The 16201-nt window shown below is 42.4% G+C and overlaps 1 pseudogene; it reads right to left on the reverse strand.

The window, feature by feature from the left end:
* Positions 1–5386: 5386 nt before the first annotated feature.
* Positions 5387–15980, reverse strand: LOC133747036 (beta-enolase-like; annotated as a pseudogene).
* Between the last annotated feature and the right edge of the window lie 221 nt (positions 15981–16201).

The following is a 16201-nucleotide window of genomic DNA, read 5'->3' on the forward strand; positions in this document are numbered from 1 at the left end:
AGCTTTCCCAGGCCATAGCAGAAAGCTTGATTGGAATAGGAGCAGCTGGGACACAAACTGGCACCCATGTATGGGATGTGGTACCACAGATGGAGGCTTAGCCTACAGCACAGTACCAGCCCCAATTAAATTTTTGTGTAGGCTTTTGGATCTGAATATCACATTCAACCTTATAGCTAAACACTCCTTTGTAATGATTTGACTTTACTGAAAATATTCAAGTATTGTGTTTAAATATTTTACAAAGTATATTATAATCAAGATATCATTACCTATGCATTGAATCCAACATAAAGAAACTTGCTTACATATGACAATTTAACAGACATGTATTTAAGGAAATTTCTTCCTTTTATTTTTGAATAAACAATTTCCTAGGACCTAATAGAATTTTAAGACACATTATTAGGATCAATATTATAGAGTTTGACTTCATGTAGATACAAGTAATAAAAATCTTTTGAAATAATATTTTCATTTTGAATACAAATAAAGCTCCAGTTTGCAGCTCATGTTCAGAGGTTCTGATATATGTGAACAACTTTTTAAAAAGACATCACCAAGGCTGGTGTGGTATGTGACTATAGAAGTTGAATCAATGAGCAGAGACGAATGCCATTGACAGATCCATTGCTCATATTAATAGTACCATAAAAGATAAAGCTTTGTTTTTATAGCTCAATATTTTTAAAAGCTATAAGTGATACTATTGTGAATAAGTACATTTCCAGAAATAGAAACTGACAAATCAATTTTTGTTAAATTTTGTATAACCTTGAAAACTTGTATCTTTCTGAATAGTATACCATTTTCACTGAATATTAGAATTTTATGGGAATGCAATGTCAATAATGATGCATATGGATAAAATTAGTATATGAGTACAAAATATAAGACAAATCAATGAAAAAATTTGTAAGGGGCACATCTTTGGGCCACCATGTAAGATGCCACTTTGGATGCCTGATCCATTGTTGGGGTGTCTGAATTTCAGTTCCTGCCCTGCTTTTGACAAGCAGCAGATGATGACACCAATATTTGGGTCCCTGCTACCCTCAGGTGAGACCTGGATTCACCTGGGTTTCTTGCTTGGCCTGACCCTGCCTCAGGTTTGGCAGGCATTAGGGAAGCAGACCAGTAGATGGATGATCTCTGTCTTTCTCTCTGTTGGTGTCTGCTTTTCAGGTAAATAAAATGATTAAATGAACTTTGGAATGTATAAAGTCATTGTATGAAGTGCTATACAGTGATTAAAATAAAAAGTAAAACAGATGTGATGCCCACAAACTTTAAGACAGATTCTAATTGGTTTTGGAGTAGGAATATTGGCATGTGAGAAGAATATTGGAGCTATCATGGTGGACGGGGAGCTAAGCTGCTACCTTCAATGCCAGAATCCCAAGTCAGACTGCCAGTTCAAGTCTCAGCTATTCTGTTTCTGATGCAGCTCCCTGCTAATGTGCCTGGGAAAGCAACAAATGATGGCCCAATACCTGGGCCCCTGCCACTCACATGAGAGACCAGGTTGGAATTCCTGTCTCCTGGCTTCAGCCTAGTCCAGCCCCGGTCACTGTGGCCATTTGTGAAGTGAATCAGCAAATGGAAGACTGATCTCTTTCTTTCTCTCTGTCATTCTGTCTTTCAAGTAAATATATATATATATATATATATATATACATATTCTCTCTCTCTCTCTCTCTCTCTCTATATATATATATATATATATATGTGTGTGTGTGTGTGTGTGTGTATTTAGAGAGATATATAGGTAGAGAGAAAGAGAATATATATATATATATATATGAGAATATAAATCTATTTCTAATTACTGAAAATTTGAATATAGGAATCATTATTTGATAGGACTTTGGACTACAATTACTTTGTCATCTTTTAAACAATTTTTTACAAACAGAAATTCTCAGAAGAAAATAGAAATACATTTTGTTGACTTGCTTAATGGAACATGTTAGTCACTCATCTGAAAATTCAGGTGAGCAGCATATTGAATGCATGTAATGACTTTCCTTTACTCATGTCTGCTGTCACAGAGCATTCTTGTGGCTTTCCACTCTTCTCTAGATACTAGCCACATTCCCTGGTTTGTACAGTGAGGTGTGTGCAGGTAAGACAGAAGAGGAGATTTGGAAAATCATGTCCATCTCCACCCATGCTCTTGATCTTTTATCATGGCCATAACCATATGCCTGAGCAAGCCTTCTAGAGTCTAAAAATCATGACTGCATTCCTCTTTCTAGTTGGTTCATATGGAGCCAGATGTAGAGCCAAGGAGCCCTAGTCAGGAAATCTGAGGCCATCCGAGGTCAGCTGCCATCCAGATGAATTCCAGATATATAAGTGAGCCCCAGTGAGACTGGTTGAGTCTAGCCCAAGAGAACTACACCTCACAAACACATGCCCTAATTATGTATTTCTTGCTGTAGATCACTGAATGTTTGGTATTGTTAGAATATATACTGATATAATATCTTCATATTAATATCAAGAAAATGCAACTTTAAATTTCATTAGACTTTTAGTATATATTAGGTAATGATTTCAACAGTTTGCCCCCATATAGCAGCACAAAGTGAAAAAAAATACTGTTGGAGTACTAGTTATAGCATTAAATAACAGTGTACAGCACATTAAAGACAGAGATCCTACATAATATTTTTTTTAAAAAATTAATTAATTTTCTATGCCATTTCCAATTTAACACCAGGTTTTTTTTTTCATTTCCAATTATCTTTATATACAGAAGATTGATTCAGTATATAATTAGTAAAGATCTCATCAGTTTGTACCCACACAGAAACACAAAGTGTAAAAATACTGTTTCAGTACTAGTTATAGCATCACTGCACATTAGACAACACGTTAAGGACAGATCCCACATGGGATGTAAGTACACAGTGACTTCTGTTGCTGACTTAACAATTTGACACTCCTGTTCATGGCGTCAGTAATCTCCCTAGGCTCCAGTCATGAGCTACCTAATATATACTAAACTGATCTTCTGTATATAAAGAGAATTGAAAATGAATCATGATGTGATTGGAAGGGGAGAGGGAGTGGGAAAGGGGAGGGTTGTGGGTGGGAGGGAAGTTTTGGGAGGGGGGAGCCATTGTAACCCATAAGCTGTACTTTGGAAATTTATATTCATTAAATAAAAGTTTGATAAAAAAATTCATTAGACTTCCTGGTGTGTTTGTGACATTTCAAATATAGCAAGAAATATATTAACTTTCTCACATATTTTAGTAGAAAATGACCTATAAGTGTTATTTAATTTTATGTATCCTAGTAAAGGATAAGTTAGCAATTGTTCATTAAGACTTGTTCAATGGGCCGGCACTATCGCATAGAAGGTTAAGCCACCATATGCAGTGCCAGCATTCCACATGGGCACCAGTTTGAATCCTGGTTGCTCCACCTCCCATCCAGCTTTATGCTAGTGCTCTTGGGAAAGCAGTGGAAGATGGGCCAATTCTTTGGGCCTCTTCTACCCACATGGGAGACCCAGATGAAGCTCCTGGCTCCTGGCTTTGACTCAGCCCAGTCCCAGCTGTAGTAGCCATTTGGGGAGTGAACAAGTTGTTGGAGGTTTTCTCTCACTCACTGACTCACTCACTCTTTATATCCCACCTCCCTTTTCTTCCCCTTTTCCCTCTCCTGTTTAACTCTGCCTTTCAAATAAATGAATAAATTTTTTGAACAATTTTTCAGAATTTCCTTTGTGACTCTTATTCTCATCAGGGAAAAAAATTACTAGTCTCCCTTAGCTCAAGCTCAGGTTTCCTAAAAACTTGCCAGTTGGTCACATTTCTTCTTTTCACATGATATAGAATGAAGATTTTTGCTCATAAACATATTTAAAGTGACTTTTGCAGTCTCCTTTCCCCCTTATAAACATTCCCATTGCATAAGGCCACTATATACCTTAGCCTGCCAAACTTTCTATAGCTCCCCACCTCTCTTCTATGTTGGACCTTGGACTTGTGTCCTCATTGTATATTCTGTACTTTGATAAAATTCCATTTATAATCAATAGTTCTAACTCCCAATGCAATCATTTTGAGTCTACAGATATTTTCTCTGCATATTTCCATTGAGAAAATTCGTCATAGGATTCATAGATTGTCTCTCTCCTTAAAACAGTGAAAGAATATTGAGCTATCATAATTTTAATTCTACTTCAAGATTCATTTCAGAATTTTGAAAAATTTCACCTTCCTTTGCTATTGATCTTCTAAAATAAGTCATGATCCTTTTGTATATTTTTCATGATGTTTACATGTTTGAAGAAAAGAAACCTTTTTCACAAGTGTTTTTCTACTTGGGAATCATTATTCTGAAAATTTATTTTTCCCTATGTATTTTTTAAAGCTGTATTTATTTGAAAGGCAGAGTTACAGAGAGAGAAGTCTTCCAATCCACTGGTTCACTCCCCAGATGGGCACAACGGCCAGAGCTGCACTGATCGGAAGCCAGGAGCTTCTTCCAGGTCTCCCATGCAGGTGCAGGGCTCCAAGCACCTGGCCATTTTCCACTGCTTTCCCAGGCCATAGCAGAGAGCTGGATTGGATGTGAAGCAGACAGGACTTAAAGCAGCATCCATATGGGATGCTGGCACGGTAGGTGGTGGTTTTACCTGCTCTGCCACAGTGCTGGCCCCTCCCTGTGTATTGAAAGCATATACTGTATTCTCATTTATACCAACCTTATACTAATATAACTGTTTAATTCTAAACAATTTCTTGTATCCTGACATTTAACTTTGAAGTTTTTCAGCATGGAAAGAAATACTGAAAGCAAATTTTGATAACAGAGTTATTTATTTATTTATTTTATTTGTTTAGCACCAGTGCTTATTTCAAGGAAATGGACTCAAGGGTCAGGGTGTGTCCAGTGGAGCCCCAAGGTCTCCTGTTTCTCACATGACCTTCAGGAAATGGAACTTTTTCTAAAAAAAATTATTTATTTATTTATTTATTTGAAAGTCAGAGTTACACAGAAAGAGAAGGAGAGAGAGAGAGAGAGAGAGAGAGAGAGAGAGAGAGAGAGAGAGAGAGGTCTTCTATCCACTGGTTCACTTCACAATTGACCACAAAGGCCGGAGCTGCACTGATCTGAAGCCAGGAGCCAGAAGCTTCCTCCAGGTTTTCCCACACAGGTTCAGGGGCCCAAGGACTTGGACCATCTTCTACTTCTTTCTCAGGCCATAGCAGAGATCTGGACAGGAAGTGGAGCAGACAGGACTCAAACAGGTGCCCATCTGAGATGCTGTCACTGCAGATGGCAGCTTTACCTGCTACACCACAGAGCCGGTCCCAAGGTAATAGAACTTTTGTCCAGCAAGGACAACCTTGCCCCCAGAGCCTCCTCAGTCCTCATGAGTTTTTTTGCATTTGGCCAGATGCTCTAAGTGGCAGGGGTCACCAGTCTTGATCTGTCCTGTGTGAGCCCCACCAGGAGGTCAGTGATGAACATGTGCTGCGTCTTCCAAGAGTGTGACTCATAGTCACCCCCAGCCATTGAACTGAGCCATAAACTGGCCCTTGGTCAGTTACTGGACCATTCTAGTTGCCCCTCAGCAGGAGTTCTGCTGCAGACCCTCTTCTCCACAGCCTGGGCAGTCCTCCTGGGGTTGTGACTGTGAGGTCATCCTCCATGAACTGAATTTCAACTTCCAAAAGTAATGAGATCCAAGTGGCCCAGTCATTCTGGTTAAAGGGGTCATCGATGGAGATCACAGGATAGTTCTTTTATTTAAAAATAAAGAAATAAAGATTTATTTTATTTGAAAGGCAACATTAGAGAGAGGCAGAGAGAGAGAGGGAGAGAGAGACAGAGAGAGAGAAAGAGAGAGATTTTTCATTCGCTGATTCACTCATGAAATGGCCACAATGGCCAGAGCTGGACCAATCTGAAGCCAGGAGTCAGGAGCTTCTTCTGCATCTCCCATTGTGGGTGCAGGGGACCATGTACTTAGGCCGTCCTCCATTGCTTTTCCAGGCACATTAGCAAGAAGCTGGATTGGAAGTGGAGCAGCCAGGACTCCAACTGGACCATACCAGTTGCTGGTGCTGCTGACGGTGGCTTTAACCACTATGCCATAGCTTGAGACCCCACGGGATAGTTATTGATGAAGCTCTTGAATAGCTCCCAGAACTGTTGACCAGTGATGTGCTATGCAGGATCACCTGGTGATGGGTAGTCAAGATGGTACCTGCCATTGTGATAGAACTCAGAGGCCACAGCATCCATACCAGTCATCACCTTACCTGGCTGGTCAGTCACCTGGATGGACATCTTCAGCAGCTCCAGAGCCTCACTGTTCTCTCGGACATTGGGTCTGAAGCTGCTCTCATCACCTGCCTATGTAGCATCCTTCCATACTTGACCTTGATGACCCCCTTGGAGTGGTGGTAGACCTCGGCACCAATGCACATGGCTGCCACAAAGGAGCTGGCTCCTATAGGCAGAATCATGAACTCCTGCATGGCCAGCTTGTTTCCAGCATGGGAGCCCCCACTGATCATACTGAAGGCAGGCACTGGGAGTAGGAGGTCTGTGTTCCCAGTGAGATCGGTGATATGTGGGCAGAGGGTGATTCCCTTTGTGGCTGCTCCAACCTTACACATGGACAAGGACACATCCAGGATGGCATTGGCACCAAACTTGGACTTCTCCATCTCATCCAGCTCAGTCATAAATTTGTGGACTTTTCTTGATCCACAACAACTAGGGGGCCTGGAGTCTTGTTCATGTGTTCCACAGTCTCCAGGAGCAGGATTTGTCTCCACTTTGTTCCAGTGTTTCACAGACACCCGTGGAAGTTCTGCTGGGCACAGATGTTCTGAATTGGCCCTTGGCTGCTTGCAGGTCCACCTTCACCATGGGGCTGCCCCTGGGAGTCCAGGGTTTCCAGGGCTAAGATTCTTTGGCAGTGGCTCTCAGGTGCATCAAAGCATCCACTCGCGGTGCCATCCCATCTTACCCTCTCCCAACAGGTGAAGATGTGGGGGTGCAGACCAAGGATGAATTAGAGGGGCCCTCAGAGCTGGGGTGGTGTCCACTGATAGGTAGCACAGGGGCAGCACCTGTAGCCTGGGGAGGCCATGGTCTGACTGTAGTTGCTTCTGTGCCAGCCACACATCAATGAATGTTGCTGACTCAGGAGCAAGGAAATGAATGGACAGGAGGAAGTGGTGGCTCTTTGTGAACATCTGGCTACCTGGGGACCCTGGGGAAGTCAGTTCCCAGCACTGAAGGCTGCAGGGTCTCTGTACTTGGGAACTCTGCATAGCTGGATCTGAGGGGAGGGCAGAGGTGACCCACGCCAGCTCTGCTGCAGCTGCACCCAGGACCCTGAGGCCAACTGCATGGGTGCCACACCACTGCTCTGGGTGATTCTCACTGGCGTCTGAGCCTCAGCCCTACTTCCTGTGCCACCAGCCCTGTGCCTATCCTCCCTTCTTATCTCTGACCACTCCACTGATCTCTGGGATTTTCCCAACCAGGAGGTGAGGGATGGCAGACTAGAGGTCAGGGGATGGCGGGGCTGAGGGCTGCCAGGTGCCCCTGTGCGCCCTGCTGCAGCCCGCATGTGACCCCACCATGCGGGCTGGAGGGTTTCTGGGACCCTGGGGCTGGGAGTGAACCCCGGGAAGCACACCTGCTGGGAGGGTGCAGAGAATGCAGCTTCTCCCTCCTGTGGCACAAGGTGACCCCAGGGCTTCCCTGCCATGGGTGGAGGCAGACACTGAGCTAGCCTTGGAGCACTGCTCTCTGCAGTCCTGTAATCCATGGGTTCTCAGTCTGGGAAGACGGGTTTCAAAGTGTTTTCAGAAGACTTGGCCTCCTAAGAATTGTCAGAAGGCTCGAAGTCAGCAGTCAGCATCACTCTAGAGAAATGGTGCATTCAACGTGAATAACCAGCCTTTGCGTTTTGACTCTGCACTCCTTTCAGTCTATATGTTAGGTCCATAAGTTGTTACCTGGTTCCGAATGATTGCAAGACATTGCTGTGAAAATTTTTTAAAAAAGGTGATAAGGAAAATACCTTGAGATATTAGATTTTGTGTTTTTCCACACCCCCTTGTCTGTCAGTCTTCCAGAGACAGTCACAATTTATTTTTTATGATTATCTCTACTCCTTACTTCTAAAGTAGGCTTTAAGGACACATGTTAGCATCAGAGACAAGGGGTCAGTCATGTGGCATCTTTAAATGGCAGTTGCTCAAAGGGAGGCTTTATTATGACAAGCAGGTGGTGGAGAAGTAGAATTCTGCTGCATAAATGGCCTCCCTAGACACAGTTTACAGGAGTTCTGTAGCCTGGGTGCAGAGAGAAGCAGTTTACGGGAGTTCTGTTGCCTGGGTGTAGAGAGAAGCAGTTTATGGGAGTTCTGTAGCCTGGGTGCAGAGAGAAGCAGTTTACAGGAGTTCTGTAGCCTGGGTGCAGAGAGTGTGAAAGATGCAACAAGAGCTCCATGAGGGCCCTCCTGGTCCAATGACTGACAGATTCATACATCCTGTGTTCTAGCTGATTTCCTGTGTATGAGGGCCTTGCCCCTGTGAGTACAATGTTTGAAGATAAACCTTTCTGATCTGTGGTAACTAATAGAGTACAAAACAAATGCAATGTACAGGGCTGACATGGACATTTTGAGATACTATGATTGTTTAAAGCCCTTGTCTCTACTGCTGAGAAACAGTGTTTTTTTCTTCTTACTAATTGTAGAATTCTTTACTAAGTGTAGGATTAATCTTTTGACTATGAAATAAACTGAAAGTCCATCATTGTAAAAATTAAAATAATAAAGAAAGGATGAGGGAGAGGGGGGGCATGGGGGGGAGGGAGGGTAAGGTAGAAAGTATCACTATGCTTCTAAGTCTGTATATATGAAATTTATTCACCTTAAAATATAATAAAAAATAAAAAATCTAAAAAAACCCAAAAAATTGAAAAAATGTTTTCAAAATGATGAACTGGTAAATAGGTTACATCACATCTATTTGATAGGATATGTCCAATTCATATTTAATAAAATTGAGAAATACTCCTAATATTTGGGGTAAGAAATAAAACAGAGCAAAAAAGTATAATAATTTTGCCTATATAAACATGCAGAAAAACTAACTGAATGTTAGCAAGTGCTGTCTCTAGGTGCTGGTATTATAGATCATTTTAATTTTCTTTTTGCCTTTTTTAACTTTGAAAATTTCAATGATAAACATGCATTACTTTGAAAAAAAGATCAATCTTTCTGGAACATCCTCTGGAAAAAAAAAAAGAAAACTTGTGATGATCTGTGTTTACAAACTCTCTCAGAATCTCTACCTGTTTTCCAGAGCCCTTTTTGGCCTGAATCATACACTTCTGGTTACATTGTCATAAAAATAATTTGTAAATTTCATTTGCACACAAGGATGTGTTGGGAGGCCTTGTGACATAGAGGGTGTGCCACAGAACAAGTGTGGAAAGCAGTAGCAAGAGTCAGGTAAGTTTTTTCCTGAGAAGACCAGAGGAGGATGATGCAGGCTTTGACTTGGGTGTGAAAGGATGGTGGGTAGATTCACTTGCAACATGGTGGCCCTGGAGCAAGGGTACAAATGCCATTGTTGTAAATATGTATGCATCTGTCTTTTTAAAGATTTATTCCATTTATTTTACACTGGTTCATTCCCAAAATGGCCACAATAGTTGGGGCTGAGGCAGGCCAAAGCCAGAAGGCAGAAACTCCATCTAGGTCTTCCGTATGGGTATCAGGAGACCAAGTACTTTGGGCATCTCCAAATGCTTTCCTAGGCTCCATTAGCTAGGAGCTAAATTAAAAGCAGAGTAGCTTTCTGTCCCACCTCTGACACAACTCATTGGGGCCAGTGCTGTAGCACAGCAGGTTAAGGCAACCCATATGGGCTGAGTTCAAGTCCCAGCTGCTCTGCTTCTGATCCAGCTCTCTGCTAATGTACCTGGGAAAGCAGTGGAAAATGTCCCAAGCCCCAGGCCCCTGCTATCTATGTGGGAGACCCAACAGAAGCTTCTGGATCCTGGTTTTGGCCTCCATTTTTCAAATAAATAAATCTATATTTTTTAAAGCTTAAAATTTTTTTGAGTTATACAAGTTTCACGTATTTCATATATATAGTTTTAGGAACATAGTGCTTCTCCCCCCACCCCCTGCCCACACTGCAACCCTTCAAGCAGAGTGGCTGGGACTCAGAAGTGGCAGTCCAGTATTTGTGATGCTGGTGTTGGAAGTGACAGCTTAATTTCCTGCACCACAACACCAGCCCTGCAAATATGTGCTTAAAGTCATGTGAAGGAAGCAAACATTTAAAAATCTATCACACCATCATGACTATTCAGATGGCAAGGTTCACCTTGATAATTCTCAAGTGCCAGAGCATTCTCTGTGAAGTGGTGAAATGCTGGATTGACAGGCCTCCCAGAAGACCTGCGGTATGTGCTGTTTCTCTTCCTACTCTGGCCTTCCTGCTGCTGTTGCCGTACATACACGTGCAGACCCCCAGCATCTGACCAATATCCACACTCATTACCAGAAAATATCTAATTGTAGCCACCCTCAGGCCTATGAGGAGGCTCCTGCAGACCCTGGAAACAGCCATAGACTTGTTTGGGTAGGGGCATTCTTGGTGTCTGGGGAATGGTCAAGGAAGGTGGCTTAAACTTCACGTTTGTCTCAGGTGAAGGACCAAGCAGGGCCTGTGCAAGGCTCTCTGAAGCATAGCACACCTTTCTTCCTCTCCATGTTCTACATCTCATACTGGCAAAGGGGTAGAGAAACAGAATGTATCTATGGCAGGTAGGAGCAGAGAGGCTAGAAATAGTTTCCCTGTTGATTTCTGTGTCATATTCAACAACAAATGAGTTATGCTGTCCACAGACTGTCCTGCAAGCATGGAATCTGTCCATGGTCAGAGAATGAGCCTCTTTCTACTCTTTTGAAAAAGAGATCAAAATCATTAATGAGCTGACATTGTGGCATGATAGGTAAACCCACCACCTGCAGTGCCAGCATCCCATGTAGTTTGTATATATTTCTTATACAGCTCCCTGCTGATGGCCTGGGGAAAGCAGCAGAAGATGGCCCAGATATTTGTGTCCCTGCCACCCATGTGAGACAATGAGCATAGCTCTTGTCTCCTGGCTTCAGCCTGGTCCAGTGCTGGCCATTGTGCCCATCTGGGGTGTGTGCCACTGGATGGAAGATCTCTCTCTCTCTGTCTCCATCTCTCCCTCCCTGACTTTCAAATAAATAAATAAATTTTTTTTGTAGATCACAGATAACTAGAGTGTTGTTAGAATGGTGTGGGAATTGAAACCCACAATAAGTTTGATTTTCATTGTAGATGACAGTGATTAAAAGTTATGCTTTTACACTTGTATAATCTTACAAAAATATGTAGGTGTTGCCAAAGTATCAAGTTTACTAGTTAGCTATTCAGGTATGATATCTAAAATCTGTAAATAGTCATAAGGAATAAGTCGTTTTTCTGTGCAAAATATTTTCTTTTGTATCATAAAAAGATGAAGTGGTAAAGCAGTTGGGAAAGACTATCAAGATACTCCAGAGGTCCTCACCATGCAGAGCCTGGAATACTTCACATTTCATACAAAATATCACATGTAATTGAATCTGTCAATTTTCTCCATGAAATTCCCCCAAATATCTATGACCTCAAAAGGATCAGGATTATTGATGTCTATGTTGCACAAATGGAGGCACGAACGTCCTGACAACCCAGGGACTTGCACATGGTGCCTGATCTCTCTCACCTGCAGCCAAGCTATTTACAGTAATGCCGAGGCTGCTGCTTCCTTCTTACCTAAGATTGAAGTTTATACAGCTCCAGTTTTACCCTCCTGGTCATAGTGTGTCCCCTAGTCTGCATCATTATCTGATTATTTGAGTTTTTTTTTCCTTTTTAATGACAATGCGTTAATATGTAGAAGCGGTGAGAAACATTTTACCACTTGGGCATGACCCTGAGCATAGACTCTCAGAATATTATGAGCAACAAATCTGCGTTTGAGTTTTCTATATGGAAACAATTTTATGAGCCATTTTATTTAGCTATTCTCTTGTATTATGTGTTTTATAAGATCACTTTATGAATAGGTCAGGATACTCCTTGACTTAATACATGATTATAGTAAGCAGAGTACCAGGTGAGTTTTCAGCATTAATGTTCAGAATATAGAGCTTTTTAGATTTATTTATTTATTTGAGAGGTAGAGTTACAGACAGTGAGAAGGAGAGACAAGAGAAAGGTCTTCCTTCCATTTATTCACTCCCCAAATGGCCACAACAGCCAACACTGTGCCAATCCAAACCAGGAACCAGGTGCTTCTTCCTGGTCTCCCATGTGGGTGCAGGGACCCAAGCACTTAGGCCATCTTCTACTGCTTTCCCAGGCCACAGCAGAGAGCTGCATTGGAAGAGGAACAGCCAGGACTAGAACTGGCACCCATATGGGATGCCACTACTGCAGGCAGAAGATTAACCTACTGTGCCACAGCACCAACCCCAAGCTTTTTAAATATAAACGCATATATGCACATTTTTATTTAGAATTGTTTTTGCATTTTATGAATTTTTTCCTGATGTTACAGAGCATTGTCTTATACCCCTTGTGCTATTACTCCTAACTTAGCCTCTTACTTTAGTATTCTTCATTTGTTATAATTAATGTACTCATTTATACAATAATTACATTAGTGATGTCACGAAACTTCATGCTTTATTCATACCTCTTAATTTTAACCTTATGAACTTTACCTGTACTAAGACCTCACCTAGGATAATACATTGAATTTAACCGATGTGTTTTCTTAGGTTTCTCTTCTTTGATATCAACTAGAGTACATTACTATGGCTGTTACCTCTGTGTGCTTCCTGCCTTCCTCTCTCTTTCTCTGTCCATTTCTCTCCCTCTCCCTCTCTTTCAGATTCAGAGAGATAGAGAACGAGGGATATAGATGGAGAAATAGAGGGGCCAGCGCCATGGTGCATTAGGTTAATCCTCCACCTGCAGCACTGGTATCCCATATGGGTGCCAGTTCTAATCCTGGCTGCTCCACTTCCAGTCCAGCTCTCTGCTATGGCTTAGGAAAGCAGTAGAAGATGGTCCCAAGTCCTTGGGCCCCTGAACCCACTTGGCTACTGGCTTCAGATCCATGCAACTCCAGCTGTTGCAGCCATTTGGGGAGTGAACCAATGATGAAAGATCTTTTTCTCTGCCTCTTCCTTTCACTGTCTGTAAAGCTACCTCTCAAATAAAATAAATAAAATCTTTAAAACAAAAAGATATAGAGGAGGGCCTTTCCCTGACCAAATGCCTGGAACAGCAGCTACTTAGATCAAAGCTAGGAGCTAGGAACTCAACTCATGTCTTCTGAATGGGTAACAGGGATCCAATTTCATTTTTTCCTTTTATTTTTTTTCAAAATTTTTATTTATTGGGGCCAGTGCCATGGCTCACTTGGTTAATCCTCTGCCTGTGGTGCTGGCATCCCATATGGGCACCGGGTTCTAGTCCCAGTTGCTCCTCTTCCAGTCAAGCTCTCTGCTGTGGCCTGGGAAGGCAGTGGAGGATGGCCCAAGTGCTTGGGCCCCTTCACCCACGTGGGAGACCAGGAAGAGGCACCTGGCTCCTGGCTTCAGATCGGTGCAGCACCCGCCATGGTGTCCATTTGAGGAGTGAACCAATGGAAGGAAGACCTTTCTCTCTGTCTCTTTCTCTCACTGTCTATAACTCTACCTGTCAAATAAAATAAAATAAAATAAAATAAAATAAAATAAAATAATTTTATTTATTTAGTTATTTAGTTTTTAACAGGTTTAATATAGTTCACAGATACAGTTTTAAGAGTATAATGATATTCCCTCCCTTTGTCCCTCCCCCCTTCCTCCCTCCCCTTCTCTTTCTTCCCTAACCCCCTTCCCTCTCCCTTTTCCCTTTCTCTCCTTCACTTTTGAGATAATATATCTTTAATGTACATTGTGGTCAAGGACTTAGTGCTCCAGTAAATAAAGAGTTCAACAAGTAAAAATCAAAAAGTCATTAGTTTATTGGAAATATAGGAAAGGAGTATAAAATATTTAAAGAGAAAATGACTTTAATTCATATACAATAAATTTCAAAGGAATCACAAATCATTAAAACCATAGAAATGTAACAGCATATAGAACTTTTGATATTCATTGGATACTTAAGAAGATTTTCATCTCATGGTTCTTTGCTTTCTTTCTGCATTTCAAAATAATAAAATTCAGTTACAATTATTCCTGTAGTATTCAAAAATAAAGACAATACAACTTTATTCACTTGTAGAGAGTGTTGTATTTATATGTGTGTATATACATGTATGTGTATATACACACATATGGAGGTACTTCAAAAACTTAATGGAAATGAAATTGAAAGATTAAATTTAGGAGTGCTGTCCTAGTCATTAACATGCTAGTTAACATGCTTACATCCCACATGAATACCTGACTTTCTAAACCTGAGCTTAAGCAAAGCATTATAAGTCCTTTTAAATCTCCTTCTCCCACTGAAGCCATCTCTTCAACTGGGAGAGAAGAAAAAGCTATGCAATCATTGTACGTGTCTTCTATGGCCATTGAGCACCCAGAATCCCTCTTGCTCAACATTCCTTGTATCCATAGATGACCAAAGAAAATTTGTATCATTTTACTAGGATTTCAACAATACAAAACCAACAAGGACCCTGGTAACAAGGTGTGATAGAAAATGTCCATGTACTGTTTGGTTTTCCTTAATCAGCAGGGAGTTTTTTGGAAGTAGAGCAGCCATAACTCAAACTGGAACCCATAAGGGATGCTTGTGTTTCAAGCAGCTGTTTTACCCACTATGCCACAATGCTGGCCCCAAAAGCTGCTTCTTCAATAATTTCCTTGTCGTAGAAGTAAACAAAATGTAGAGTAACATGCCTTTTGGGGAGTTGCTGTTGTAGCAGTGAACCTAATAGCATACAGGGTGCTGGCTTATAGATCTGAATCATCATAAAGGAATTTATGCATAACTGGCTTGAAAGAAAGTATCAGTTGTTTTTCCTGCTCCAGCTGTAGGAAGCAGAGGGAGAATGTTGTATCACTGGGTGGATTTACTTCACTAGAAGCATCCTGTAAGAAGCTACTCATTCAGATGTTCACAAATCTTTTTATCTATGTGAAGTTGGGAAAGATGTTGTCTTCAATTCATTATACATGGATTGAGGGAATGGATCCAACTTTATTTGCTTCAACATCTCTTTCTCCATTTTCAGGAGCTAAAATAAGAAACGGTCCTTTTCCTTCCAAACTCTCACATGCAGTCCTTATTCTGATTAAATTCTGGGAGCGTTTGCTGCATGTTGACCTTGCTTTGTTGGAAAAGTCCTGTTAACTCTTTCTGATTTTCTGATTTAACTGACTGTTGAAAAGACCCTAAGAAGAGAGGAAGATGGATATCACTTTCTGGTGGTTGCGGCAGTTCTGAAATGCTCCCCAGTTCTGAAATGCTGGCACGAGCTGTGAGCTGTGCAAAGCAGGATTTCCCCAAGGGATGGGAACTTCTAGTTTGGGGCACTGATCCAGTCCTTTCAGGAAAGCCTGCAGTGGCTGCAGAGCTATCTCTGGTAGGTGGAGGTCAGCATGCAAGGGAGGCTCCTGGAACAGAGTGGTGACCAAGGGCCCTGGGGAGTGGCCACCTCAGGCAGGCAGAACCAGTGTTCCCAGAATGCACAACAGGCACAGGAGAGGCAGGCAGTGGCAGCCGCTAGGCGCGATCAGCGACGGACCCGACCCGAGAGGGACAGATAGGTGGGCGGCCAGACCTGTTGACACCCATGGGAGGATGCCTGTTAGGAGGCAGCCGGATGCAGAGATGGCAGCTCTGGTACAGGTTCCTGGTGGCAGGAGCTGACGGAGGGAGGGGCGGCATTGGGACCATAGAAGAGGGTGAGAGTGGCAGGAGGGCAGGGGTGGACAAGGAAGGGGTGCACCTGCGGATGGCCTGGAGACCGGAACCCCGGGAGCAGGGTCTGCGGGAAGGAGGCACAGCTGGGCTAGGGCGCCGGAATGGCCAGGACTGGGCCGGTGGACGGGAAGTGGGGGTTCGCGGCAGGGGCTAGGAGTCCCCCTGGTGACCCTGTTTCTGTGGCC

Source organism: Lepus europaeus, chromosome 18 (genome assembly GCF_033115175.1).
Source record: "Lepus europaeus isolate LE1 chromosome 18, mLepTim1.pri, whole genome shotgun sequence".
Classification (NCBI taxonomy): domain Eukaryota; kingdom Metazoa; phylum Chordata; class Mammalia; order Lagomorpha; family Leporidae; genus Lepus; species Lepus europaeus.